This window comes from Camelus dromedarius, unplaced genomic scaffold, assembly GCF_036321535.1.
Source record: "Camelus dromedarius isolate mCamDro1 unplaced genomic scaffold, mCamDro1.pat HAP1_SCAFFOLD_114, whole genome shotgun sequence".
NCBI lineage: Eukaryota > Metazoa > Chordata > Mammalia > Artiodactyla > Camelidae > Camelus > Camelus dromedarius.
In genome coordinates, this window is record NW_026989787.1 from 2688121 (window position 1) to 2713845 (window position 25725).

Consider the following 25725-nt stretch of genomic DNA (forward strand, 5'->3'; position numbering starts at 1 on the left):
TATAATAAACTTGTCTGTTACATTTCCCAATGTGTAACTAGGCCTAAAAGATTGATGGTGGCAAACATCTTGAAGAAATAGATAAAATTTATAACCCTGCATAAAATAATTGTAATAGTGTGATTCTAGGTATGGGAATGCACAACGAAGGCTAAACATTTCCTGGATCATAATAGACTAGTAAGACAGGTGATCCAGAGAACTTTTAGTATCAACAGGTCCTGATAGAAAAACTAACACCTTGAATGACAGCTCAGAAGATTCTTCACCTGAACTAGGAATGAGCCATCCTAGCACCGTGGGACAAAATAGGTCATGAAATGTCTGTCAAAATATTGGTTGAATTTAGGACCAAGGGGTAGTACTGTGAATGAAAGTACTACAATGTGAATGAAAATACTGCAACCATGTCAATAAACAAAGAATGCTGAACCCAAGTCATCAGTGGCTGCTGCAACTCCCCAGCGAGGACATTCCTGCAGCCCAACCTCTCAGCCAATCACAGAGGTGCCCTCTGAGCTGACTCAGAATAAGAAACGACAGGATACTGGCCCTAGATAGCTAGGTGCTTGTAAAATGAATGAATTCGATTACCAAAATGTTTGCTTCTTCCCATACATAGAAAAGCACTAAATACTTGAACTTGAGATACCTGGCTTTCTTTAGATAACAAGCACTGTTTTATTGTTCCAACTACCTGGTCTTTGTTGTAAAGCTCCTGTATATCCTAGCTCCTCCACTACCTCTTGGGAGCAGTCCCTCAGAGTGATCTGAGAGGCTGTCATCCCGGCTCGAGTCCTCCCGCCAAATAAAACATAACTCTTAACTTTTAGGCTGAACGTTTCTTTCAATCAAATCCCAGAATAGACAAAACTCACCAATTCTGTAATGGAACACACTGGATCAGGAACCAAAAGCGTGTTCTAGTCTCAAAAATCTACGGGTTCCTCTTTCTTCCTGTCATTATACAATCCCACCAGAACTCATTACTTTGCTGTCTGCTCATCTGGCAACCAAACTCAGAGAAGAGTCAACTCAGCAGACTGCCCTACTGGGGAGAAGAGCCGGCAAAAGCACTGCGGGCTGCTTGCCCTCCCGCACGCTCTGCTGACCCCTAGAGTCCTCCGTGGAGACCAGGCGAAGAGAGCTGTTCCCAAAAGTTGCAAAGTCCCACACGTTAAATAAATCATTTTAATTTATATGATATGTTACGTATATACCCATCTCTGAAAACAGCTTTGCTAGAAGCCCAAATTTTCAATATTAATCTGCAAAGGCAAATCTGGTCCCCAAGTGAAAACAAGTCTTAAGACAACGCTAAGGCCTCCAAAGTCCTCTCCACGACCATCAATCAAACTGACTGCAGGTCTGCAGCTGCAGGAAGCTACATGTCTGCTTTTAAAGCAACCCCTTCCTGCCCTCGGGTGCTACAATGTCCATCTATGCTCTCCCATCTCAGAGTAAGAGCAGCCGCTGCAGAACCTTGCAGGGCAGCACTGACAGGACTGGACACAGAGGATCAGAGCTAAACTAAGCCTTCTGATGACACGAGCTTGTCACTCTGTCACTTTACAGATGAAGATACATACAGAGAGAGGTGGGGTGATATTGCTCAAAGTCACACAGCTAATAAGTGGCAAAGTCTATAACTCTGCTCCTCCCTCTGGTGTGAGGCCCCAGCTGGGACACCCACAGGGTTCTCTCGTGCCTGCCCGTCTAGTCCTTTCCTGTCACTCATAACCCAACACAGTTTCGGACCCTAGCCCTCCTTTATCATCATCTTTTCCCTCCAGTATCTCAGGAACAAGGCTGTTTGGGCCACTGTATGAATTCCAGCTTCCCAAACCCTCCGTGCTCAGGCTGGTCTTGCCTGTGCATCCGGCCCCCTGCTCAGAGGCTCTTCCTCCCCTGCAGGAGGATGTTTCCACTCTCCGCAGGGACACCCCCTCAGGGGAGACCTCTTCTCGCCCTCAGCATGGCAGATGTCCCAGGCCACATCCCTAGCTGCCCCATTAAGACTGCGGGTGCCTAGGTCTGCTAATCAGACCAGCAGCCTCAAGCCAGGGATTATGCCCTGGTCACCCTGCAAACCTACAGCCCACCTCACAGCCCCCAGCCAGCAGCTCACCTGGAAGTCACAGCAAGTGTCCCACCCAATCCAGAAGTCTCTTCATTTGCCAGCACCGCTGATGACTGGTTTCCAACCTTTGGTCAGTTTTGCACAAAACAGCAGCTTCCACTGTGAAGCGGTTGGTTTTAGCTTCTGCTCCCCATTCTTACTGGAAACATCAAGGGAAAACAAAAGGCCTTTTCTCAACTGTTTTCTGATGACACCCTCCTACCCACAATACTCACATTCTCAAGAGCTTTGGGTTCACGTGATTTTGTTTTCCTTACGCTAAGTGGCTCAAAACACTGTGGGATTCTTTTTCTTTTGAGGGTATTTGCACTCAGTTTATCGGCTTTAATCTGTTTTTGTCTCTCTCTTCATTATCCCTAGCAGTTGCCTCTTCTTACTCCCTTCAGCAGCCTCCCTCCCAACATCTAGTCTAGGAAATCAGCTGTGATGAGGGGCCCGGGGGCAGTCACAGAAGATGCAACTAAGGCACAGAGAGGCGACATAGTTTGCCCAAGGTGATCAGCTTCAACCCCCAACAGTGTGTTTCACGTCCCTATGTTTAACTCTTATGCTAAGCAAGTTAACTTTTTGTAGATTATGGTTATAAACAGATGAGGTATCAAAATATATACAAGGACACACATCAACTCTAAGATGTTCATTAACTCCACTATTTTGTTTCTATTTATTTTATTTCTATTAAAAAAATAAGAATCTCTGCAGTCAATATAGCAAAATGTTACAGGGCTTTAAATCCAGAATATAGAGGTGTAAAGTGTGTCATTGCTCACACTTATTTGTATGTTCACAAGACAAAATGATTTGAAAGTCTCTCTCCCCCCCTCTCCCCTCACCCTACTCATTACTGGCTCTCACCGGAGCTCCCAGACCACACATCTAACAGCCTTTCACTTTACCTACAGCTGAACTCATCAGATTTCCCCCAGAAATCCCTCTGCAGCTTTCCCTCCTCAGAGCACAGCGGGGCCATCATTTACCTCATTAATGCACACAGAAACCTGGGCCTTACTCCATCCTACATTCACAGACATCATTCATCCTTTCCTGTTAACAATCTAAACATGCCTTCAATCTGTTCGCTTTTACCCGCTGACCGTCGCACCACTCAAGAGGAAGCCACCAACACTGACCACCTGGACTCACGAGTCTCCCAAGTGGCCCCACAGCTGCTCCCCCCTACTTGAGACAAATGGGATTGTGTCACTCCCGCGGTTTTAGGCCTCTTTTCAAACCCACTGTTCTTAGAAGAATCTCCCAGTTCTTCACCTGGTGAAGATCTTTGTCATCAAACTGTCAGCTCAGGGCGGGCAGGACACGCCCTCTCCGGTCGGCCCCTTCCCTCTGGCAGAGCTTCAGCATGGGAGGACCTGCTGAGTTACACCAGCCTGTATTGTAAACCTGGTCTTCTGTTCTTAGCAAACTGCTTCACTTGTCCATATAAATCCAAGGTAGATTAGAAAGATTTTAGATGTTGACCTAGACTATTGATTTGGGGGTTTTGCACTAGCAACCTGCAAGTACATGTTCTAGTGATTCTGTCTTCTAAAAACCACACCAGATTTAAGTAGTACTTGTGGAATGTCTTCAGAGTAAAAGGGACTGTACTTTTATAGACTTTATTTTTTATAACATGAACAACCCGGACAGGGTCACAAATGGAACTGCCTCACAAGTGACAGGAGACAGGTGAGAGGCATATAGCAACAGATCACAAAGATGGTAATAGCAAAGTTGATTCTCCAACCCCCGAAAAAATTCCTCAAGGAACTGAAAACTCTGAATTTTGAAAGTAAAATACTATCATATAAAGAAATAAGATAAATAGTCCTCTTCATCAGGGTTTCAAGATCTGACTCCAGAATTTTTAGCAGGGTATACTGAATCCTAGCACAGAAAAATCAGATCGAATAGTGGTAAGTAAGTTTCAGAAAAACTGCAGTAATTCCTCCACTTGTAAGTGGACATACACTCGCCTGTTGAAGGTGAATGTAAACCACATTCTGGAGAAATTCGGAAGCTCCCAGGCTCCGCTTCTGGATGACAAGGACACGGACAGCTTCGAAGCATGCTTCTAACTCAGTCACCTGCATCCTTACACTGCAGGGGGAAACGGAGGCTCTCAGTCATGAGCAGAGATGTTTTTGTCGTGTCTCACAGCCAGTGCCTCGGGGACTCAGTGCCCTGCAGCAGCCCAGCCCCAGGCGAGGACATGCAGCGTGGTCCCCCAAAGCAGGAGGTGCACTGTGCTTGAGAAAGCCTATCCCCGATGGGGGCAAGAGGGGCTGGTGGGTTTGTGTGAACCTATAAATGCTCACAGAAATACACCTGCCTATATTCAAGTGATACAATTAAGAGTAGCAGGCTATTTAACAAAATTTCAATTGTCAGTGGAAATTTTACCATTCCTTTCCGCTTGTCCCCTGCACTCTGAAACAGGCTTAGGCTCTCTCACACCTGCAGCTCGGATGCAATAGTTGTAAAGTCATTTTTCTTTGCTGCAAGTGTCCTCGCTCCCCGTGTCGCTGTGAATGTCCCCCCTAACACACTCAGATGTCTTCCTGGATCTCTCTCTGAGTTCCTTGCTCCTGTTCCTCAGATCCTAAGATAAAGGACAAGTGAAGACACATGACCAGAAAACGCACCGTGGACTTTAACAAAGTCCTTTGTGACCCCCTAACTAGCACTGCCCACCCCTTAATTTTGATTCTCAAGGTTCTGCCTAGGGTGATGCCCAGACAGCAGAGAGTCCTGGGTAATTAAAGGCTGTGTGGCTTGGGCGCGGGGACAGGTGCAGGAGCTGGTTCCGGAGCCGGGCACCTCCCCACCCCTGCTTCTCTCTCTCCGGAGGCCACGCTGCCAAGCCCCCAGGCTCCCTAATCTTCTGTCCTTCTCTTCTACTCTACTCCAAGCCCTTTTCCTCTTCCTTTATTCCCTAATTTTCCCAAGCTGGAGTGATTTTTCAATCACAGAATCTGAAAAAATTTCCTGCACCTGAAAAAGAGGTCTCCTGAGGTCAATGTCCATATGCTGGTTCCTGAAGAGAGCCCCTGGTTAGGGGGACCCTCACCAACACTCATGGGGCATCAGGCATGTTGCAGGGTCGACCACCCCCAACAAGAGTTTGCTGTGACCCCAAGGCACGCACAGCATCCCTGATCACAAAAATGTATTTGGACCACTTATCAGTTATTAAGAAGCAAAAATAAAAAAAAAAAATTGCCCATGTTTCTTACTAAAATTATTTATGAGGTGGGAAAAGAAATTGTAATAGAAAAGAACAAATTTGACTCCATATTAGATGTGTTCCTTTGGCTTTAAACCTCTGCCCTGTTTTCTAGGCTCAGACTTGCTAGCTCTGGACCTTTTGTAAAAGAAAGTTGCCTTTAGGCTGAAATATCCAGGAGAGACTATTCTCCGGGCTCTGATCTTTAAGAATGTTAGCTCTTCTGCACTTATATATAGATGGCAAGTTTTAAAACAAAGAATAAACTTTGTTTATTTTTGGAGGTTTTACAGGGGCACATGATTTGACCCACATGGACAGCTGTAAGAACAAAGGACTCCAAGGACAAACAATTCATACAGAAAGAAGTTTGCAACAATCAACCACACCCCTGCCCCTTTTTAGTATAAAAGGAGACTTAATTCTGACTTGGGGAAGAGGGTTCTCCAGGATATCAGTATGCCATCTTCTAAGTCTGCCAGCTTTTCAAATAAAGTCACTATTCTTTGCTCCAACACCTCATCTCCTGATTTATTGGCCTGTCATGCAGCAAGCAGAATGAGTTTGGACTTGGTAACAAAATGACTGCATTGGTGGTAGTATGTCTCCATTGTTTCCTCATTTCCAATATTTCACAACCTATCAATTTTATATGCTGTTTAACAAAACAACCTATAAACCTATGTTAGGGAATTGATTCTACGGAAACAAAGTTATTTCTACTCCTTCAAACCTTTTTTTCTTTTCTATTTTATTTTGTTTTGCTTATTGAAAAGAAAATAAAAGTGAAATCATTTTATTTCATGTATTTTTGTTACAACTACATATTTTAAATTCTACAGAAAGATTTAAATTGCATTATAAAATTGTTCATATATTAATATAAAGGTATATACACAATCAATGCAGATTAGGAAAGGAATGGATATTTACTAAAAATCCACTGCACATCCAGTCTTTTACAAGCATATCCTGGAATATAAGCTCTAGAATCCAGGGGTCCCCCACCCATTTTCTCCCTGCCGAGTGCCTTAGTAATCAACAACCAAGGCACCATCATAGAGCCACGCGATCTGTATTTTAGGTATAAATGAGGAAATTAGCTCATTCAATTCTAAAACAAAAACCTTAAAATAAATACTGAACTTATTTACAAACAAAGAAAATTGGACACAAATAAGTACAGTTTCTTCCCCAAGGTCACTAAGCTAATAACTGGTAAAGGCAAGATTTGATCTCATCTGCCTGATTCTAAACACTAAGGTGGAAAACACATTTGATTGTGGAGGGTCCAGCAGCAAAGTCTATCACCCTATCTTTATTCAGATCTAGCCTTAGACAGCCTGAGACAGCACCCCATTCCTATGGAACTCGAGGGCTAATGATAACACAGAGGATTTTATATCCAGTAATTTCTTAGGTCTCATTTATATAAAGTGTCAGCAGGTCAGCGAAAAAATCTAGGAAATATTAGTGTTTCCAGAGCTTTTGCTGATTAGTAACTTTATTTATCAGAACAGAGTGACCTTCCCATGAGAGGCCACATGGACATAAACTAAAGGCAGGTGAGCAATGAAAACTAGCAAGACCCTGGAACTCAAGCAAGAAGGATCACTGCCATCCCCCACCAAGTTGCCTCTTCACCTGCATGGACACGATGGTAGATGATCCAGGTTCTTGTCCAAGTTACAACATCATGGATTCTCACCCATAAACAGTTACGACTCTATGCTGTCTTAAGTCCTTCCCAACTCAAATATGATGACACCAATATCTCAGCAGAATGTCTATGTCTCCACTTCCTCTCTTCTGTTAGTAGAATAATTCTATGGCCACAAAGCAGAAATCCAACTAAAACACCATGCATGAAGCCAGGTGAAAGTCTGCGTAAGACACTTTGCTCTCACGGTCAGTGAATGAAAACTCAGAATAAGTGGTTCTCCTTCCTCAGTAAGTGGGAGGTAGCCTGATTGTGTGTGTGTGTGTGTGTGTGCGCATGCGTGTGTGTGTGTAAATCAAATACAATGAATTCTGGGATGTGTACAGATTTTTTTATGTTACTGTCATTTCATGAGGCTGAGACAACCTTTAAAGTAATTTGAATCTAGTGTTCTGAGACATTCTCAGGCTCTTTTGGTGGAGGAGGGGAAAGGGGAAATGAAAGGAGGAAAGAAGTAAATGAAGCAAAGGAGTAAGAATACTGCTAGTGAAAAGCAAGACATTAATTTTGTTCCTACTTGCATCACACACAAATTAGGGACTGGCTTTCCCCCAATGTCTTGTCGAACACTGAGTTGCAGAAAAGGCAACAGCCCATTTCTCACTGAACTTGTGACAGTACGTGGCATCTTATAGACACAAATCATTTACCCTGATCAAACACTCTAGCAGCAGACTGTAATTCTCCTATTTTGAGACACAAGAAAACAGGAGTTCAAAGCAGGTATATAACTTGACAAAAGTCAGAGGACCAGTAAACAAGAGAGGATGAATTCAAACTCAGATCTGAATGCAGAGTCTGCTCTTCTCACTCCCAGGACTGGAAAATCCTTAACACACAGGCTCCCCAGCTCCCCTGCAGTTTTCCTGGTGCCAAGGATTTCCCATGGTGATGGTCTCCAGTTCTCACAGTCACAGCGCTCTGTGCAGCCAATGGCCTCCATTGGACCTTGATCATCTACCTGTCACGTCCAACAGGCTTCTCCATAAAGGCAGGAATGCTGGCTTTCAAGTGAATAAAAAGCCATCCCTGGTCTTACCTGGGCACTTCAGAGGCCTCTCCAGCCTAAAGGCAGCCATGAAACTGCTCAGAGTTTGTACATGAGCCACACTACCTCTCTCCATCAGTCTCCCCAAATATACTACTTAGCTATGACCATTTTGATAATCTTGGAAGCAAATTTTGAAAAACAGAAAAGAAAGGATTCTGGAACAAGTATTTAATACTTACAATTTTAAATGACAAGTTACAAAGTGAGTATTTACAAACCGAATCTGCCTTCCTAGGTGTCAGTTTAAAGAGTTAAAAAATATAATAGCAAAAAATTCTCACTTACAAAATTAACTAAAACATAAACAGTAATCTGGGCTAAACTCAAAAATAATGCCCATGTTCTACATGGAGAAAACTACAGGACTGTACTGAGGGGTAAAGTAAGAGATGTGAATATAGAGACATCAACATATTGCATGGAGGAAAGCAGTTTTGTAAAGATGTAAGTTCTCCTAAAGATAATTCAAAACTTACTAAAAAATCCTATGAAAACCCTTATCTGTTTTTTTTTTAACTTGAATAAAGTATTTTAGAATTCTTCAGGAATAATAAAGTCATAATACTAGCCAAGAAAAATTGGGATGGAAGAAAAGAATCAAAAAAAAATCACACTGTCAGATATTAAATAAATTTTACAATATGTAAGATATAGCACTGGAGTAAGAAAGTAAGATTGACAGAAATAAAGCATGAGCTCAAAAAGAGACTCTGGTGTACATAAGTATTTTGTACAGGTGGGATTTCAAATCAAAGAGCAAAGTATGAATTCAATAATTGTCCTGGGACAATCAGAGAATCACCTGGAAAGAACAAATTATATTCCTGTCATAATGACCACAAGAAAAATTACAGATATTGATGTAAATATTAAAAAGTACTAATAACAGCAAATACAACTATTTGCTCATATTAATTCAACTTCCTCTCACTATAACAAGTACTACTATCATCTCCATCTTAGAGATTAAAAAACCTACAAAAGAGATTTGTACCATTATAAGAAAGTATTTCTAAAATAATACCAAAAATAAAACCCAAAAAGAAGACATTTACTATCTTAAGTATATTTTGGGCCACAACAAAAGTAAACCTACTGAACAAAATGAAAGGCAAGAAATGACAAGTAAAAGCTGCGTGATACATGTTGATGAAGTCAAGGGGTTAATGTTCATAACATACAAAGAGCTGCCACAAAGCAACAAGAAGCTCCCTCACTTAACTGTGTGCGAAGGACAAAAGGGATCATTCACTTTTTAAAAGTCAGATGGCTAATAAGTGAAAAATGCTGAATACCTCACTGGTCATCAAATGCAAACTAAAACAATGAAAAAGCACTTTTGCTCATCATGTTGGCAAATATTTTTAAAAGTTATTCTAGCTAATGTCCATCTGTGAGAGAACAAACTGTGAGCAACGTGTTTGGAGGATGACATGTCAATGGATATGTAAACTCTGAAAAACGTGTGTACACACAGACTCAACTCCACTTCTAGGAATCGTTTCATTTAGAAAAAAATCAGTTCAAAATGATGTACTCATCAGGATATTTTCACAGCACTGTTTACAATGGTGGGAAGAAAAGCTGAAGTGAAATCAAATCCAGTGATAGAGAAATGGTTACATAAGTAATTCTACATCTTTTCATTCCCCACTGGAGAAGCAATTTCTAGAGTCACTTGAAAAGAGCCTGTGATGAATGTAAATGTCACATCCAGGGACTAAATTTCCAGAAGCCTTAACTAAAGGAATACTCATACGAGATCACAGGAATATTTACAGAAGAAGGATGCCAGTCAAACATCTTTTCTGACAATGGAAAATGGAGAAAACTTAAGTATCGACCATCAAGATGACGAAGCGGTAAAACACGGCGAGCTGTGTGCTCTGATGGGACCAGCGTTTCGGCGTGGTCCAAGGCCTTGTCCACAGCACTCTCCCAACAAAGGTGTCCTTGCACAAGAGAACACAACTGCACATCAGGGGACCCCTCCACTCTATCTGAAAGGACCGGGTGAGTATGGAGTGGGAGAACGTCTATGATATACCCCTGAGTGAATAAAGCGAGCTGCATAAAACTTATATTACGGCCTTATTTTTCAATAAAGCATATATACACACACATATACATAGATTTCTCATATACGTGTATGTATGTATGGGTATATATATATGTCATAGGCATAAATGTCATGAAATATATACACCACATTGCCAAAAGTTTTGCCCTCAGGAAAAAAGGGGAAGGGATGGAGGGGCCTTTAAGTACCACCACAGTTCTCTTTTCAGTATTTCAGTTAAGTATACTTGGAATTTAAAAGTTTATTTAAGTCCGAAGTAAAATGGACGATGCCTCCACAAGACAGAATGCTATACTGGTCATTAAAAATCATGCCAGGGGAATTAGAATATTGTAGAAAAACATGTAATAAGCCGAATGGAAAATGGAGGTCTCCACAAAGTAAACAGGCACAGAGTGCTCACTGGTTTTTATGAGAGAGTTGATACACACTGATGTAAAGAACAGAAAATAGATGTTAAAGTGTTAATTATTATCTCTGAGTAGTGGGATCAGGATAGCCTCTTTTGCCCCTTTTTTCAGACTTATTATATTAAATACACATTATTTTTCATCTGAAAGAAAGCATTTTAAGATGTGTAGTACCTCACATTGGAGAAAATACACGAGTACATATAGAAACAAGTAACTAGGAGATACCTCAGCAGTGCCACACAATGTAGAATGGGCGATCCTGATTAACACCGCACAGTTACATAAGGACCCACTAAGTGAGAGCACCTGCTGTAACAGGGCACGGCCCCCTTCTATTTGTCAGTTGTGTCTTCAGGGCTGAGGCAGTTCTGAGCACGGCCAGTGTCAGTGCTGGTGTCTGGATGGATGTCACTGGAGGTGAGGGCACCTGTAAGCCAAGAGGAAGAACAGAAATCATCGTATGCTTTTTCTGTCTTGTTTCTTTTTTACTTTAAAAGAGAGGCATAAATAAGGTAAACTGTGAATCTTCCCTACTGAAATTTCAGTAATGAAACCGTTCTTAAAATCTTCACAGCTTATATTCTGCTTATAACTGTCTTTTCAACAAAGCATCATATTTATTAAATGTTAATTAACTCAATTAACTCCCTGCTGAAACCTTCTATTAAAGAACATGAAATGCCGTATGTAAAAGCACCACGCCTGCAGTCACTACCTTAGATGTCTTGAAGGCAGTGCAGTCAGCACTCACCATCCCGTGGCACTGAGCTCCTGATGCTGCTAAGAGAGCACACTGCTGCCTCAGATGGAAAGAAACGGTGAAAACATTGTCTGAAATCTACAGCACTGACAAAACATAACTGAAAAATCCCAGGCTCCTTGGAGGCTGTCATTTTCTGTTTCTGTCCAAACACCGTCAATGAGCAGGACCACCCCATTCCTGAGCCATGGGACTCATGTGGGAAGGAGTTTTGGAGAAATTTCCAGGTTTAGAATGTAACCAAAAATATGTAGAACTCTGACAAAATAAAAGATGAAATACACTGATTTTGGAAGATACTCAAAATATTCTCCTAAGCCTTAGGAGCTGGAAAGGCTGGGCTTCTCCTAAACCACTTATTTATTTCACAGCCAGTGAGCATCTCCCACAAACCCTGTTTCCCTGTGTCTGCTGGGAGCCTCAGGCACACTCTTGTTGTCGATCTTATAAGTCACAGGGCAGAGGCGTGTGTCTCACGCCTGCAACCGTCACAGAGGCTCACTTCCTAGCCTCCCTGTCTGAACTTGGCCCCATGTTCTCACCTGTTTATTTGGTATCTGTTCTTCTGTAAGCTGCCTGAAGTGCTTCTTGGAACATGTCAGAAGAATGAGTGGGTAGATAAATGGACAGATGGACAGGTGAGAGAAGGGCAGACAGACAGAGAGACTGCAAGAAAAGGGGAACAAAGAAAATTTCCTATGCAAAACCCTCTTCTAGTCAGGGAAGAAAACCACCATGGAGTAGTGTGAAGAGGCAGGTAGCTTAGGGCTGTTTCCTGGATTCCATGAAAAGTCACACCAAGAGATGAGAGGGTAGAACTATAAATAATAAAAGAAAAAAAGCATGCATGCTTGAAAAAATATATCTATGATATGTACTTTCTAAAGAATAGATTCAAATCAGAAGAGCCCAATAACACAATCCTTGGGTATTTACAGAAGTGAGAATCCCATCTCCAAACCACAAGTCTTCCCTTTAGAGCACTGAGAGTCTACACGGTGCAGCCATAAAGCTGTCTCCGCAAATCCATTCTATCCTGCATTTACGAGGAACGAGCAGCTGTGCTCGGGCTGCCCACGCGCGCCATTTACACCCACAGCACCTCTACGGCGGAGGACGCCTAGCGAGCCCCGTCTCTGCAGGACAGGAAACAAGTCCGGGAGAGGCTAAGCTGACCTAACATTTCTCCATCTCACAGAACTGGTCACTCCAGAGCAGGACTCGAACACGGACCCACGTTTGTAACCACGGTATTACGTGCTCTGTGTGCTTTTTGTGTGTATAATACATTTGTTTCTGGCATGAAAGGATATTTAATAAATGTTCGGTTGTCTTGTCTATCTCATTAGCTCACAATCAATCTTTATACTGTTGAATTGTACTCTTTTCCCCTGGAGAAAGGAATGGAAAGAGGGGGGCCAGAATGAGGTGGGGCTCCATTCTTTATCTGGTACCTCATCTCATCCAAGTCCCCAATGAGGGAGAAGGAGCAAATGTTGTCTTCAACTTTTAAAGAGATTGCTCCACTGATGGTGACATACTCAACTCCAAAACCAAGGCTGGGGGCAGGGACATGCAGCAACCAGAGCAGTATCACCTGTAGGAAGGTGGAAAAAGCTCATGGGAGGGCTCAGGGGGTCAGCCTGATTTAATTTCAATCAATAAAAGAATAACACACTCTATAAATACTAGCATGCAATGGATTTGCTCTTTCTTGTCATTTAGCAAGTTTCCACAGCCCACATGTAACATTATCGTGAACCAGTGAAAAGAAGAGTCTACAGACAGGGAAAATCAATGCCACAGGCAGGCTGAAAACCAGGCTGGAGGAAAGGAAGGGAAAGGGCATCGTTATGAATAGGGGAAAGGCTAGGAAAAAGACATCATCACAAGGACTGTCAAGCATCATTCATCAATCATATTATCATTCATTCAAGAGAGAGTTACTGAGGTCCTATTTTGTGCAAGATTGTACAGAGGGCAAAGCAAGAGCGCAGCGTCCATGGTGGCAGCAAGTGGCGGGGCTCAAAGAAACTTCTGATCCCGGTACCTGGCACACTTGTCCTCAGTATAAAGGCAAAAAAAAAAAGGAAAATAATGCTCTGTAAACTCAAAGCATTGTTGAAAAAAATTAAAGAAGACCTAAATACCTGGACAGACACACCACGCACATTCCTGGATCAGAAGACAGCCCTCTTGGAATGGCAGTGCTCCTCAGAGCGATCCATACATACAATGTGGTCTCGATCACAATCCCAGCCGGCTCCACTGCAGAAACTAACTAGCTGCTGCTAAAATTCATATGGGAATTCAAGGGTCTCATTAACCAAAATGTGCTTGTAAAAGAACAACATGAGAGGAATTGTAATTCTCAATTTCAAACCTTACAACTGTATCTCCAGGTGAGGTTAGAGGCCATTTTTAAGTTATTATTGTGTTTATCCTTATTTTCTAAATTCTCTACAATGAAAATAACTTACAATAAGAAAAATAAAAAGTAAGTTATTTTTTTAAACATGCACACCGATTCATTCATTGGGAAAGTAATATTTTAACTATAAAGAGGTAAACAAATATCTAGTGAAAAAGGACTACTTAAAACAAGAGTGCATTCACATTTTTCATAAAATGAAAACTGAAAAGTACAAACACATCAAGTTTCTAGGGAGACCGATGCAACATATTAATAGTTATTTTCAAAAATTCTAATTGAACAATGAAAACTCAAGAAAGGGAAAATCGTGATTGACAGCCAACTGCAAACACATGGAGAGCAAAGGCCTAGAAATCACAGTTCCTTTAACTCTGCTACTAACTTAATAGGAGAGGAAATTCCTCACTGAGGGGAGAGTGGAATCCCATGCATAAGACAGGATACACAGTACAAACTGCACTAGAATTGGGTGTGATTTTCTTAGAAGAATTCTAAAGTTACAACATTGCTGAAAAACTATAAAAACACTGACAGACAGATTAAAACACACAGTCATATATATTATATAGAAACATATGAAGTCTGCTCCCATGTTGCATAGATATACAAACATATTTGTTCATTTATGGGCACTGATTACTTTATACCAGGTAGAATATTTCAACTAAAACAAATAATCAATAATACACTCCTCTTGTCAAATCTAGTTGATAATTTACTCTGCTATGTAACCATAATATGTGTAAGATAGTTCTAAAATTAGTGAAAAAGATCTTTGTATGGTTCCCTGAACTCTTCTCAAAATTCCAAGCTTCATTTTAAAATACATCTGAGCAGTATTTCTATATGATCTTTTCCCTCGTGAAATGAACAACAAAATCTGTTGCCAAATTCTGTCCTTACAATGATTCACGAGCACCGTATCCTAACATAACTGCTGGACAACAAGGCACTATCCAGACACTGTGACAAACAAATGAAACACAAGGATGACAGTGACCCTATTCTGGAGGGCTTATAATCTGTTCTAACACCGGGGTTTTTATTTGATTGGTTTGATTGGTTAGAAAAATAAAATCACTCAAGTACTTTCTTCTTTGAGTATTCTCTAAGTAATAACTCTGTTTTTAGGTCATGAGCAGGAAAGAGTTAAGCATGACTTGATTAGGTCAACTAGCAACAATCATCAATGGAGAGTGAATAATAAAGAAGTAAACTGATAGCAATTCTTCTTCCTACATGAGACCTAAACTAAACCTACACTGATCTCTGCAAGGAAAATGAGGAGTTGAGTTCCTCAATGAGAAAACAAACTAACAAGAAATCAAAAAAGGAAAGACTTTTTCCATAACGATTCAAGAAGGAGTGGAGCATGTTGGTGAAGAGCACAGATGCTTGGGACAAACATGAGGGTCTGAACTCCCACAGCACTGGGTAGCTGTGACACTGATATGTCAGTGAAATTTTCTGCATCTCAGTCTCCTATCCATAGACTGGGGACAACAACAGCACCTGTCTCCTAGAACGGTCCTAAGAATTAAGTTATTTTATATATAAAGGTTTAAATAAAATACCTCAGATTATAAATATTAACCCAAAACACAAGGAACAAAGAAAACAGTGATAAATTGGAATTCATCAAAATGTAAAACTTTTCTTCAAAGGACACCATCCAGAAAGTGAAAAAACAACAGACAGGAGAAAATTTTTTCAAATCATTTATCTGATTAAGAATTTTTGTCTTCAAATAAAAAAAGAATTCCTATAACTCAACAATAAAAAGGGAACTCAATTAAAAAGTGAATAAAGGATCTGAAAATGTATTTTTCAAAGAAAATATACAAATGGCCAATAAGCACAATCAAACGATGTTCAATATCATTAGCTGTAATGGAAATCAAGTCAAAACCACTAGGAGAAACCGCTTCACACTCACTACAATAGGTTATAATAAAAAAAAAAAGAGTAACAAGCACTAATAAGGACACAGAGGAAGCAGAGCTCGCAGCCCTTGCTGGTGAGGACGTAACGCTGTGTGGCCACTTTGGAAAACAGCCTGACAGGTCCTCAGAGGTTTGAACATTTGGTTTATGAATGACCCAGCCTTTCTGCTCTCTGGGCACACACGTAAGAGAACTGAAAACAAATGTCCACATAAAAACTCCTACAGGAATATTCACGGCACCATTACTCTTCACAGCCAAAAAGCAGAAACAACACAAATGACTATCACCTAATGAATGGGTAAACAGTGGGGCCCAGCCATACAGTGGAATATTATTCAGCAATAGCAAAGCATAGAGTACTGACCCAGGCAACAACGTGGACAAACATTTAAAACGTTACTCAGTGTGAAAGAAGTCAGTCACAAGAGACGGTTCCATTTACATGAAATGTTTCGTTTTACATGAAATGTCCAACACAGGCAAATCCACAGAGAGAGAACAGTGGCTGCCTGGGGCTGGGGGAGGATGGGGAAGATGGGAATGACTGCTTGTGCATACGGGGCTTCCTGTAGTGGGATGAAAATATTCTAAATTGACTGCAATGCACAATTCTGGGCATAGAGTAAAAACCGCTGTACATTTTATTGGGTGAATTGTATTAAAACTGCTAAGGACAAAAGCACCTAGCGCCAGTACTTTCAAATAGTAGATACAAATTGCTAACTTTTATTACAGGAAGAAGAAACTGCCCTCAGCATGAAAGCAGGAGATCATCAAGTGTGGGTAAACTGAAATTGGACAAGAGCATTTCACTTGAAACAGTTGCTGAGTGTACACGAAATATTCAGAAATAGGAAAATCAGCTCGACATCATGAAAAACATTCTGCTTCAAATGCAGATCAAGGATTTAGCAAGCCCAGCTGCTAGAAATGACCAGAGAAGATACCTTGTTATTAGAACAAGCACCAGAGATAACAAGGAAATGGTGGTGAGGAAATCAGGCGGCCGAAAATCTGGAACAGTTTGCTACAAATAATTTCTCCACTGAAAATTCAAAAATAAAATAAAAATGATGCAATGCTGTGCTGGCCTCACGTGAATGGGCTTCCTCCGGTGCTCGACAGTTCTGTAACCCCGAATGAGAGACTCAGGAGAATCAGCATGTTTCCTGGCAGTCCCCAAGTGACTGCCCACCAGCACACTGACCACCATCACATCTTCAAGGGTTGTATTGCAGAGAAGAGACCAATTTCTAAAAGACACAGGAAATGTTGACAAGGGAAGAAAAGGCTGCGGTCAGTCCTGGGACAGAGGCCCTGTGAGCAGAGGCCAGAAGGCTGCAGGTGAACTGGAGTTGCCCTGGGGCAGGAAGAGACCACAAGGAAGCAGATCTCAATTCTCTACTCTCTCTCCCTCGGGTAGGAGAGATAAACCTGCATCCTTCTCACCTGGATCTGTGGGTTCTGGTTTGCAGAATTCTTACCTACAGTAAATGATTACTCAAGACCCTGTGGAAAAAGCCCAGAAATTGATAGGGAGTAGGGAGCCAACTCCACGAGCCTCTCAAATGCTCCCATATTTATTGTGTATAATCAAAGGAAAAAGTCATTAACAGTTGTGTGATAGTAAGCAGGAACTTGGGGAAAGAAGGGATGAGAAAGAGATTGTAGAATCCACCATGAGTACAAAGTCTTAGTGTATCTTTAGGGAAGTCATGGGGTGAGGGAAATAAGATACATTCTTTAGATATGTGAATTACAAAGCAGACCACCAGACCAGCTAAGTCCTTGTTTTGGGGATAATAGACTACCTAACTGCACACAAGCCCAGCGTTTATTGCTGAGGGCCTGGGTCATTGCTTTGCAATGAGCAGAGTGCTATCTAAAACCTCAACTACGCAAGCAAAGCATTGTCTCTGCTTTTTAAGGCAAGGAGACAGGAGTGAGGATGCACAGGCGCTTGCTTGCAAAGCAGTCACTAAGCTTTTTTTTCTCCTTAATGTTGACAGGCGGCTGGGGTCTGTTAAAATTTTTTAACCCAATCATGGGCTCCCACATGGAACCATTATGGAGGACACCCTTGGGTGACAAATCCTGGCTCTGGGCCTTTTCCTGCCAGCTTCAGCCACTCTAGCAGGGTCTAGGCAGATCCCTGAATAATGATCCTACAGAACCACCCACACTCTTAACTCCTGGTGCTTGAAACTTAATTTTAGCTCTACACAACTTAACGTAGAAAAGTTTCAGTAATAAAAGATATTATATTCATTTTATATCTCATCATAGGACTGATTTTTCTGATTGCTCTAAGCTGCTTCTTCTTGGTAAAGCAACTAATTCTGCAGGTGAATTCAGTACTTTCTTTGGCATAACTAGCCAGTTTGGTCTCGCTGAATTCTATTGGTCAAATACCAATACACTTAATTGATTTCATTGTTCATCAGTTTCAGCTGGGAGTAGAGGGAGTGTCACTTTGTTCCTCAGCCCACCCTCAACTCTTTATCATCAGCAACTCAGGCCTCCGGAAAACAAAAAAAAAGCATTTGTTTCCCTTCTACACTTTCAACAAACCCAAAAGGATACATCAGCCTGGAGAAAGAATTCAACACAAATGTTTAAAGAAAAATCTATAAAACTGAAACAACTCCATCTCCGAATCATGATACACAATGACATGAGAGTAAAGCATGGGTGAGCCTGACCACCTGATTTCTATTCTTCAAAGGAAGGAAGGTTTTCCTATATTTTATTATCACTCTCTCACTGTTTCTGATTAAGCCAAAAACTAGTGTATGAAATAATTAAGAACTGCAATAACAGATTTTTGTTGTATCAATTACAGAAGGCATTCAGAGGGGTTAGGAAAACCCACCTCTGTAAAAAATTCAAAATATCTTCCCCTGTTAAGAACACTTATACAAAATGCAATAGAGAATTCAAACTCTTGTGGAGAGGAGCAAAAGCCACAGAAACAAAGCAAAGTCATTACTATGAGTCAATCCAAAATTCACTGGACAATCATGTTCAATGCATTCAAGGAAATTTAAAGGCACACTGCAAACCATTCACTTAATGATCTGCAGGCTAGAGGAAGAATTTCTGTCTTTAACAGACAACAGTAATCAATAGGGTGAACCATCAAACAAGGGCCAAAGAACAATCAGGTTTTTAACAGTTCTGATAAATCAGCATGTTCTAAAGATCAAAATCCAGAAATTTTAAACATTCATTCACACCACAATGAAACACGCACTTAAAAAAAACAAAAAACCCAAAGAAACTAAGCACATAGATCATGTACCTGGATCAATGAGAACTTCATGTACCGCTGGAAGAAAGAACAAGCTATAGCCTTTTCCTTGAAAAATAAAACTACTTTTAAAGATAAATGCTAAAACACATTTCATCATTCATGTTGCCTTGAAAAATCTGAGGCACTAGTATCTGATCAGAAAAGCAATTCTGAGTAACAGTATGTTATGTTTCAGTGCCAGTTTGCTTTAGAATAAAAGAGAAAAGAAAAGCTACTGCTTCTCATCCTGCACAAAATGTGAAGGGCCTCCCTGCGTCTTTCTCCTCCCGTTTTCTAAGCTCATGCTTCCCAACCCTTCTGAAACAAGTATGAGAACGACTTATTCCCATCAATATGCCAAATGACAAAAGAATATCAATTTATTTGTGTAAATATAAGCCTACAGCTTAAACTAGAGGAGAAATATATCAGAAGTCTATATGGAACTTCTTTCTACCTTCCTGAAAACACACACACAATCGTTCACAGAGACACAGACATATTCCCCCTGGATTACTGGACACTTCACAAGCTTAGGACTTCCAACTTCTAGAATATAAATTTGTAGTTAATTTAAAATACAAAACTGTCAGCTTTTGAAAGCCTTGATCATCTGCTAAACCATCCAATTATCAAAGAGACCCAATTAGACTTCTCTGTAGAATGTAATTTCCCATGATGGCAAAACAGACCCTAAGAAGTACTGGATCCAAGTCTCGTGTTTATCACTAGCTATGATCGTTTTTAAGCACATTAACAGATTCAGAAAGGTTTGTCCCAACAACATTTACTCTTATTGATATAGTATACATGTTCAAATGCCTATACAGAGACTAGGTCCCATGATGGTGATTAAGAGCTCTTTTGTGTATTGCAATATTTATTTTTAAGTGCAGACAAGGAGGGTGGGTGATACTCAGTTGTAGACCACCTGCTTAGCATGCAAAATGTCCTGGCTTCAGTCCCCAGTACCTCCAAACAAATAAATAAAAATAAGTGCATATTTAAAAATGAGTAAAGTTATAAAAAAATGCAGACTAAAAACCACTGCAATCTAGGAGCCACAATTGGAATAAAAAAACGAGTGTTTCTATCAAATATTGACTATATGCCAATCACAGAGACAACCACAAATCACACCTGACAACCATCACGTGTGATTCTCAGCAACCCTACTAAGTAGACACGGATGAGAAACCCGGCACTGTGGATGAGGAGACGGAGCTCGGAGGAGTCGGGGACGCTGACCGTCCTGCTCCCCATGACAACGCGTCAGCCCAGGGCAAGCGCTGAGAGAGCTGCACTGAGGGGACACCCAGCTGCATGGAACCTTGGGGAACTGGGGAGAGCCAGAAAACACTAAAAATTTTTCAGTGGAAAACCAGCTCAAATATATTACACTGTGCCACCTTCTTTAAAACGGGAACGTGATTGAGACCTTTTTGTTGCCTCCATGTCCTTTCTGCCGTCATAAATTATTTGCCCTCTCAGCGTGACCAGTGATGAACTGGACCCAATATGAAGTGCATTAAGATGGCAGAGCTTTTAAAGCTGTTTTATTAAGTTTGTAAGACTCTGTCTATGCCTCACACAGGCGGTCATCCATCACTTCTCCCCGGTGTGGACGTACCACCTGAAATCACTCCTTTCTGCTTTTTAAAATCCCTTCATCTAATCCAGAATTTTCAACAGCAAAGAAGCAGCTCAACCACAGACAGTGGACAGCTTTTCACTAAATTACTCAAACAGCCCATCGGACTACCTGGAAGCCCTTTAATTCTATTAAACCCACTTCCAGGTACTTCATCATTTTCTGATTGGTGGTCTTGGCCTCTGACTGGCCTACTCAGAGAGCTCCCAGTCTCACATCCGGGGGTGGGAGAGGGCCCTGCTGTTGGGGTAAATCAGTGCGGAAGGCGTACATCCTCCAGGCAGGTCTGCACAGCTAGAAGTGCCACAAAGTGCTAAGAAATTATACCGTCATTACCCCTGGGCTCCCATGGACTGGTTTCACATTAACCAAACTCATGAGACACTGATGCAAGAAAACTAGAAATTTAACTTATTAATGTAACAGAAGACGTGAAACTATGAACCAGACTGCAATATCAGAGTTCAACCATGAGTACATGTTCTCCTCAATGGCCCAATCACGAGCAGGCAGTCACATGGCAAGCGTGGACAGAAGCAGAGCAGGAAGGGTTTCTAGATTAATTCAATGGACTAAATTTCTGTTATACCAACAGATCTACCTCCTGGAAAACAATTAACGCTAATCACGGTGCACTCTTCATGGACAGTGGCCGAGACACGACTGTGAGCACCTGTGTAACTCTCCTTTCCCTGTCGTTTCTGGGCTAACTGATGCAGAGATGTACAGAAATCCAGGGATGCAGATACATCTAAACACCCAAAGCCCATTTTCGGAGCCTCAAAGTCAGACAGCCAGTGTTTAAGTACCAGCTCTGCCACTTACTAGTTCTGTGACCTTGGCCAACTTAACCTCTGTGTGCCTCAGTTTCCACACTGTAAAACTGGGATAACAATCAAACTTTTCTTACTCGCTTGTTGAGAAGATTGAAGGATGCATTTGTGTAAAACGCTCAGAAAAGAATGTAGCACATTTTTGGTGCTCAACAAATGTCAACTTAATATTACAGTGGTTTACAAGTCTCCTTTCTAATCATCTCCTGTGTTTCCTGGCTAGACTAATTCCCAAAGGAAATCCTTATTTCTCCTTTTATAAACTCTTGGGGTGTACCCTTCTGTTCCATCCCACCACCTGTTTAAACTGAAGGAGGGGATGCCTCCTCCCAACTCCTCTGGGCCATGGAGAGTGCTTCTCCCTTCACACCACTGACCCCTGGTCCACAGCTAGCCCTCCTCACAATAACAGAGTGAGGTGTGTTTCCAGGGAGACAAGCAGGACATGTGAAACCATTCCTTTGCATGCAGTGTTGCCCACCCTTTGGAAGTACCTGGGGTGCTCAGCTCCATGGCAGGACAGCCCTATGCATGATGGGGCAGATCCTTTCAAGGGAAGGCTCGCTGTGGCCCAGAGATACATGGGACAGGATAAGTCTCTACTTCTGGGACACAGTATCACGACACTCATTTACCCACAGCCCTGAAGTTCATGGAGAACGTGGCTTCATCAGTAACAAAGAAGACATTTATTGCCTGCCTAGTCTTTTACGTCATCTCTCAGTTGGCTGCTGGAGACAACATGTGTATAAGTATTGGATCCTCTTAGGCCCCAACATATATGAAGTAACAAAGAATTCTGTGGGTTAACATTGTTTCAGGGCGACTGTGTAACAGTTCTGACTCTGATGATGCTAAATTATGGGTATAGGAATTATGGAACCTCCTCAAATATCTTTCATCATAAAATCAGCTTTTCTTATTTTCCTGTTTCTTAGTAATTGCCAAAGACCATCAAATGATGTCTTCACACAAAACAGCAGCTAAAGTTTATAAGCCCTCTTGACATACCCACTGTGGTAAACACTTTACATAACTTCTAATTCTCACAATTCTACAAAGCAGATATGAGCGTCCCCATCTCACAGACGAGGGAAATCTCAGAACGAACTGACTTAGGCTCACGTGGCTCAGTGGCAGCACGTGCACGCAAACCCAAGTCAAAACACTACACTCCTTTGTATATGTACCAAATCATCTCCCACCAATTAACACACATCGGCGGGGTCAATTCTCAGGAAACTCAACACACTTTTTAGCTTTAAGTTGCTCCAGAGGCCACTTCTTGCTCTTTTATAAAATCCCGGCCCACTGATTTCTAACACTGGAAGAAAAGTCCGATTTTGCCATTGTTTGCACAGCAAGTCTGAAATGTTCACAGCGAGATGACAGAATAAAACTAAGATATAAGCAGAATAATTTTTCCAGGTAGACAGACACAATGGACATTGTGGTATTCTGAAGCATTAAGCAAAGAAATCAAAATAAAATCATGTTTTTTAAGCCTTCTTTTATAAACAGGAAAATTAAGACTCTAAGAATGTGCAACAGCGCCACCTACGGCTAAAAATACCTTCCAGGTTCCCGGGAAATATGCAACACAAAAATTGCCTGTAGGATCAGAAAGGAGAATCAGGTAACTAAAAACTTGTGTACCACATACTGCACTTTGCTTTGGGGGAAGGGAGGGGTATTCAGTATTTAATCTGATATTGCTAATACTCCTGAATATAAACAAAAGACACAGGCTCATGGAAACTCATCTTAGAAGAGGAAAGAATCCAGTCCAGCCACTTCATTTTACAGGAGGGGAGACTGAAACCTTGGATATGTCCTGGCAATCTGCAGCAAAGCTCTCCTAGGCCACATGTCTTGCACTGTAGCAAAAACCAACAGATCTGTACTAGGCCTATATTCATAAAAGTCACGTCTGTATTTTTCCAAAAGCAGGTAATCAAAGTATCTTGCAAAATACTTCTCAAAGAGCCAGGAAATCATACAAGTTTGTTGAAATACAAAAACATTTATTTACATATTAAAACAGCCTGAGCTTTATTCTCTCTACTTAAAATGTGACATGTCAAATCAAAATGTTGATATTTTAAAACCTGTTAAGAATGCAGAAAAAATATCAAAATTTTCTTTAATCACATATGAGAGAAGCTTATTCCCTGAAAATGATCAATGCGGATTTTTCTAAACTTAATGGTTCTGGTCAGAATCCCACGAATTTAAATGTCTGAGTGGATGTTTACACGGCAACATGAATTCTGAGCTTTAACACTACACATTCTGTGTAAATAATCTCCAAGGTCGTCTGCTTAAGGCAATTTAAGTATTCCCTGTCTCACAAGAATGATACAGATTTCATTAAAACTTCATACTGCACTAAGGAAAAAAAAAACTGAATCCTTGTTATTTTAAGCCATATTCATATATATCATATATATACATACTGAATATGCATCAGAAATAAGCTACACGTTTTAGTATTCAGAGTTGCTACTTCTAAAGTATCAGTCATTGTGACAGCACATTTTTATTAAGCACCTCTACGGTGCTTTGTATACAAGACGTCTAACTCTCACATTCAGACAAGGTAAACGATATTACTCAAATTTCACAAAAAACGAAATGTATTTAAGCCATGAAAACAACTAACATATTCATCATCAGGAAACAAAAGAGTAGGGATTTTACTTACAATTCTCACTGACAATCTTTTCTTCCATAATAATACTACATAAAACCAATTCAGTCTTTGTAAATTTTTCAGTCAATAAGCACCCCTAGAGAAAAACAATAACATCATTAGCAACGGTTGGATTTTCAAAGCCCACTTCTGTTTTGCACAATAATTATTTTATATGTTTTGTTTTTAGTGCTTACAAAGCACTAAAATTAAAAAAAAATACTTTTTTAAGTCATTACCTGAGAATAAAACATTTGTGAAAATGTACAATTTTAATTTATGCCACTCTGTCTCACATTCTCACTGGTGTCTCTCCTTTGAAGACCTCATCAGGCTGAGATCGCTAAAATCGGTCATTTATGGACTCACAGGAGCTCGGGAAACCACTCAATGGGAGGCTGATTAGAGGAGCAATTGAGATTGCATCCTGTGCAGCCTGGATTCCAGCACCGAGCTAGACACCACCAGCTGCGTGTGATTTGGGACAAGCTGGCCCATCTCTCAATCCCTCAGCTGCAAAAAAGGAGACACTGATACCTACCCTCAAACACCTGCTATGAAGTAAAACATGAGGAAAGCATTTTAGCCTTAGGTAAGTGTCCACTCACAGCGAGTTTGTTCATTATGATGATGAGGATGGCTGTTAATAAATTAAGCTGGACCAAAAAGTAGAAATCACCTTAAAGGAGAAACATTTTAAATCAATGAGCATTTCCTTTTGGATGGATTGCAGAATATTCTATTGATTTTTTTAATAAACCAAGTTTTGTCCATTAATTATAGATTTACAGGTTCATGGACAAGTCTCCAGAAAAAGAATTAGAGGCCTCTAACCTCTGAATATTAAGAAAGTAAAGTTTAAAAAAAAACAGGGGGGGATTATACCTCATTTGGGAGAGTATGTGCTTAGCATGCATGAGGCCCTCAGTTCAGTCCCCAGTAACTACACTTAAAAAATTTTTTTTTAAGAAATGGAGAATTAAAGCAAAATGATGGAGGAATACAGAATTTTTTTAGAGACTCAACTCAGATTTAAGATGGGGGAAAAAAATCCATTTCTCAGAGGAATTCTTGAGAACTATGTAAACTGGGTCTGAGATGTCTAGTCTTTTAACATTATTCAAAAATTCATATTACCAAGTCTTAAAACTACCTGATAACCCACAGTGGCGATAGTGATCGTAACAGCTGCCAACACGGATCGAGTTCTGGCTAGGACTGCTCTGTTCTGACATCTCTGCCCCTGAGGCCTCACCAGTCTGAGAGCACTAAATTCGGTCATTCATGAGCATCACGTGTAAGTCCTACATTTGTGCTTCTCACTCCCCCCTCCCCAGCCCCTCTGAAGGAAGCATTGTTATCATGTTCTCCACCCGTAGATAAGGCCACTGAGGCACTGAGACTAAACCCGTTCCAGGTCACATCAGCATTAAAGGACATCTGTATTTCTGCTGTTTTGCTTTTGATAAAGGAATCTGAGATATCAATTC

The 25725-nt window shown here is 41.0% G+C and overlaps 1 long non-coding RNA gene across 1 annotated transcript in view; it reads right to left on the bottom strand.

Moving 5' to 3' along the window:
- The window catches only part of LOC135320689 (uncharacterized), a 64514-nt gene that overhangs the window by 30377 nt on the left and 8412 nt on the right, over positions 1 to 25725 (bottom strand). Inside the window, exons 2-3 of the long non-coding RNA XR_010379950.1 lie at positions 10853 to 11054; positions 2129 to 2279 (exon numbers count right to left, since the gene is read on the bottom strand). This is a non-coding gene — a long non-coding RNA (uncharacterized LOC135320689). The remainder of the gene's footprint in view (positions 1 to 2128; positions 2280 to 10852; positions 11055 to 25725) is intronic.